Source organism: Oratosquilla oratoria, chromosome 34 (assembly GCF_046742065.1).
Source record: "Oratosquilla oratoria isolate Oo_2021 chromosome 34, ASM4674206v1, whole genome shotgun sequence".
Lineage (NCBI taxonomy): Eukaryota > Metazoa > Arthropoda > Malacostraca > Stomatopoda > Squillidae > Oratosquilla > Oratosquilla oratoria.
The window spans coordinates 37,637,790-37,642,789 of NC_134810.1; the positions used below are offsets into that span (position 1 = coordinate 37,637,790).

The window sequence follows — 5,000 nt, forward strand, 5'->3', positions numbered from 1 at the left end:
ATGTAGTGACGTAGGTCATGTCAGGAAGTGCTTCGAAGAATTGGCATTCCCCATGGTGTTATGGACTTTCTCATACTAGGTATATGGCATTGTCGTTGTCCATGCAGGACTAAGATTCGAATAAGACACTTGTGATCCTTGTCTTGATGTACGGATGTGAGACATAGACACTGAAAGCTGACTTGAAGAGAGATCTCGATGTCTTTGGTAGTAAGTGCCTTCAGAGAATCATTGGGTATCGCTGGAATGACTTCCTATCAAAACAGAAACTATACAGGCGAGTATGACAAACACTTACTTTGTCTAGAACGTACATATATGCACACAGAATATACTCAAATGTACACATAAGTGTGTACGGAGTTGGGAGATGTGTACATGAACGAACTAGAATATGGACAATCTTCCATAGGTGCACACGAGCCATTGAGTGTACACATAAGTCTGTGTACGTGTACACACGTTCATATAATTATACATACACACACACGTATCTTTATACCCACAGGATGGTGTACATGTAGACGGGCCGGCGAAGGTGTACACACGGGGTTGTTTATATGTACATGGACCTATAAACGTACACACGAGCCACCTGGTGTGTACATGACAGGGATTGGCTGGTCATCACACGAGGTCCTTTGGCTGCGTAGCCAAGATCTAGCAGATGGCAAGTAGACAGCCAAGAGGGACGGATCCAAGCAAAACAGATGAATGCAAGACGGTCCAATATCCGCTTCACCCGTCCAGCTCATCCTCGTCATTTACTCGTTCATGCAATGTTTTTTTTTTTTTTTTTTTTTTTTTTTTTTTTTTTTTTTTTTTTTTTTTTTTTTTTTTTTTTTTTTTTTTTTTTTTTTTTTTTTTTTTTTTTTTTTTTTTTTTTTTTTTTTTTTTTTTTTACTGTCCAGTAACCCAGGTAGCAGGTTATTTGTTCAGACACGTATATATTTATATTCATATTTGTCTAGTTGTTTATTTTTTGTTGCCTATATTTCTCAATTTGATTTCATATAAGACAGTAATTAGCAAGATCACCTTACTCCTAGTCTTTGCTAAAACAATATATATATATATATATATATATATATATATATATATATATATATGTATATATATATATATATATATACACACACCACAATTCACTTTAACTCTAAGCCAACAACATCGAGAAACTCGAGGAGGCATACATGCAGAAATTGATACATGGCACAGCTAAGAACTCGAACCTCTGCTAACACGTAACAAGTGACAGTGACTATATATATATATATATATATATATATATATATATATATATATATATCATATATATATATACACAGTTCTCTTTTCTGTGTGTGTGTGCGTGCGTGTGTGTATGTGTGTGTATGCGTGTGTGCGTGCGTTTGTGTGTGTGTACGTGCGCTTATGTGGATCCCCCTATTGAGTTACCTGGATGAAACAGTGTGACAAGAGGAAGTCAAGATGTCTGTTTTAGGATAAAAGTGGACCCATGTAGCTCACAGATTCTTAGTAATTCACAAAAAGCAAAAGGAGAGTAACAGAACACAAAAGAGGAAAAATATCTTCACATTTTAGTCATGAAATTAGTATTACGAGTTTACGGGACTTGGAATTATTTTAGAAGAAAAAAATTAAAACAAAACAACATGTGGTGAGTCATTGCTGTGCTGAGCCCCAGGGAGGAACCGTCGCCACGCTTGGAGGAAGTTCATGACTCATGTGACATGTTAAACACGCCACATAATAATGGAAACAATCGCTAGTAACAGGAGTGTCATTCAAACAATCGACCCGGCTATCGCGAGCTTTGAACCCGGGTCCCCTGAGCTCGAGTTCCGACAATTACCATTCCGTCACTCAGAGGGACCCGAGTTTGAAGCTCTCGACGGTCTGATTTGATTGTTTGGATTCCAAAAAATGTTCTTCATCTTGGTCCAGCCAAAATTTCCTCAACTATTCCTCCTCACTCAAGCTTAGTTATTTACTGATTCAGTTCCAGTTTATCCCAATTATGCCTAGTTAGATCCCAGCTTAGCGCGCTCAAGTTAGGCCGTATTGAACTCAGTCAAGATAGATCTACACCAAGTTAGCCCATCACACTCTAGCCCAGACCGAATTACCAAAATCTGATCCAGTTTAGCCCAGAATATCTCCCCACACTCTGTCCCAACCCAGACTAGCCACCGTAGCCGCTGTCAGACCAGACTATCTTCCTACATGAAGGGGTTATCACACTAGGTAATTTTCCTCCAACCTCCGATTAATCGGCGGTACCGCATACTTTCTGAACTTTTTCCGCCGTAAAATCACTGTGGCAAACTATTTTGTTTTCTCAACAATTTAAGTAGAATGTCATTTGATATTCTGGAGGGAAATAACTTTCCTCCAGCGTATCACATTCCTTCCTGAAGGCAAATCTGCTCGAACAGTCTAAGGAAAAATAGCCCAGTGTGATAACCCCTCAACCCAGCCCAGCCCAGTGCGTTATGTTGACAAACACCTTGTTTTCGTTCTCTCCTCGGTTCTTGCTCTTGAATGAATGGAATGAGGATTGGGTGGCGACCAAACCAGTCGGAAGGTCCCGGGAGACCTCGGTCACGCTGACGCTCTTCGAGTGCGAGCTCGGTTGGGGGTCGCGGTCGGTGACGTCATTCAACGAGGGCGGGGTCGAGGTCAAGGGGGATGTAAACAGTGTAATCACCATCATGGTCGGGACAACCCGACATAGGAATTCTTGGGTCTCTTGGGTGGAAACACTGATTTCTTCAATTGGAAATATGATGAAGGTAGAATGAATATGTGAGGTTACTATGTGCCTTGTGTATGTGTGTATATGCACGCATGTATGAATATATATATATATATATATATATATATATTTATATATATATATATATATATATATATATATATATATTATATATATATATATATATATATATATAAAGGTCAAAAACAGCCTTAGAGGTCATCTATGCCACCAGTTGACTTTAATCAGGTGAGCGGGGAATCTAACCCGTTGGACTAAGATTCTTACACGCATCGATGTAAAGACAGTAGTATTTCATCGGAATTAACCAGCGTTTCTATCCTTCGAGTCATACAGATGATGAGGATGTTCAAGAAGGATAGTAACACGGAGAGATAGCGAAAGGTGATTTATTTTTATTTTTTTTAGCGGAGATTTGTCTTCGGTCGTAACAGAATGATACGACTGGGGTGCCACTAAAGTATAGATATTCGAGAAGGATAGTAAGACGGATAGTGAAAATTAGAAATGTATCAAAATTTATCAGTTTTTTTTTTTTTCTTTTGTGAAGATTTGTCTCCAATAGCAACAAAATAATACGCACCTCTGGTCCGTAGGGGTGCCACCAAAGTCCGCAGAAACGAAACTGGTCCACGCCCATCCCGTCATCCTTGCAGTCCACACTGGGCCACCACTGCGTGCAGTATATCGGTCTCCACTGCGTCCAAGCCGGTCCTCTCCACCTCCTTGGCAATTTTGGCGGTAGGACATGGTGAGAACTGGACTTGACTACTTAAAAAAGACCACCTGCTCGCACGGGGTCGGTAGTTGTAGAAGGGGAAAAGACATCTGTATGAAAATAAAATGATAATTGTGTATGAAAGAGGGCTATCACCACCGGGCGATTTTCAGGGATATTTATTGCGTGATGCCGTGGCTCAGGACCGCCTCTGGTGTGACTGGCCTATAACACTAAGAACGCTTCTGAGAACGATAGAGCACTTAGATGGGTTCGATGTAAGACTCTTAAGACGCTCTTCTGGCCTCTTAATCACTAAACCACCGCAACTTCCTGGGTATTCCGAGTTAGGCCTGAGTGTCGTGAGCAGGTGGACAGAGGGTCCATCGGGAGGCCTATGAGCAGGTGTTATTGTATTCATCACTTATAAGGCCCCGTTCATACTAGCGGTTTGAACCGCCGCAGTTTGAGACGGGGCGGTTTAATTACAATGTAAGTTCACACACAACAGTGCAGGTTTTCCTTGACTACAGTACCGCTGCGGTTTCCGCGCGGTTCAAACCGCTAATAGTTCTTAGTTCGATCCTCGCTCCCAGACGTCGTCTGATCTGTTCTCGGTATGTAGTGGCGTCCTTTGAATATTTTATTTTGACTAACGTCGGATGACGTAGTTTAGTTGAAGGGATGTCAGGCCTAGTTATCTTCACTGTTGCGGTAATCTCCTTTGATAAAGGAAACCTCTTTTGATCAATACCAGTTTTGGCTTGCCAGCTCCTCAAAAAACAACCTGAAGAAAAAACTCCAAAGGATGAAGCCAAATAGTGATGGAAGTTTTAAGTAGAAGAGTGATGATATAAATATATATATGTGTGTGTGTGTGTGCGTGTGTGTGTATTTTCTTTTTACGGGTTTAGGGCGTCGTTACTTGCGGCGAAGGTCGAGGTGAGGGCGGTTCGAATCCTGCCACCGGCGAAGTTGAACCAAGGGCATGGTTCATTCAATTCCACGCTACAAAACCCTCTGTGAGGGGCACCGTCCTAGCCTCCCGATAGGAGGGAGTGTGTGACGACCATATCATATTATCATCAAGACTCAGAGGAACCAGGGTCTTGGGGTAATGAGGAAAACAAAGTTTTGGTCTACAAGTATATCGGGTGACGAGGATTTGAAAGAGAGAAGACTCCTGAACGCCATCTGTTGGAAACATGTTCCTATCCAGAAGAGACGCAAGCACTCTGTCCAAGAATGGTCTATGCCTTAGCTTGTGCTCACGTAAGTAGACAAGTAGGTAGATGTTGGTAGATAGAGAGGTTGGGGTAGGTAGACAGGTAGATTGGTTTGGGTAGGTCGACTGGTTAGTTAGTGTAGGTTGGTAGATAAGCGCGGTGATGGTTTGGGTAGGTAGACAAATAGGTAGATAGGCTTTGGTAGATAAATAGGTAGGTTTGGGAAGATGTACAGATAGGTAGGTGTAGGACAGTAGATTGGTAAGTAGGTTTGGGG

The 5,000-nt window shown here is 41.6% G+C and overlaps 1 protein-coding gene across 3 annotated transcripts in view; it reads left to right on the forward strand.

Annotated features, from left to right (window-relative positions):
* Positions 1 to 5,000, forward strand: part of Shrm (shroom) — a 1,346,254-nt gene that overhangs the window by 764,566 nt on the left and 576,688 nt on the right. The window lies entirely within an intron of this gene.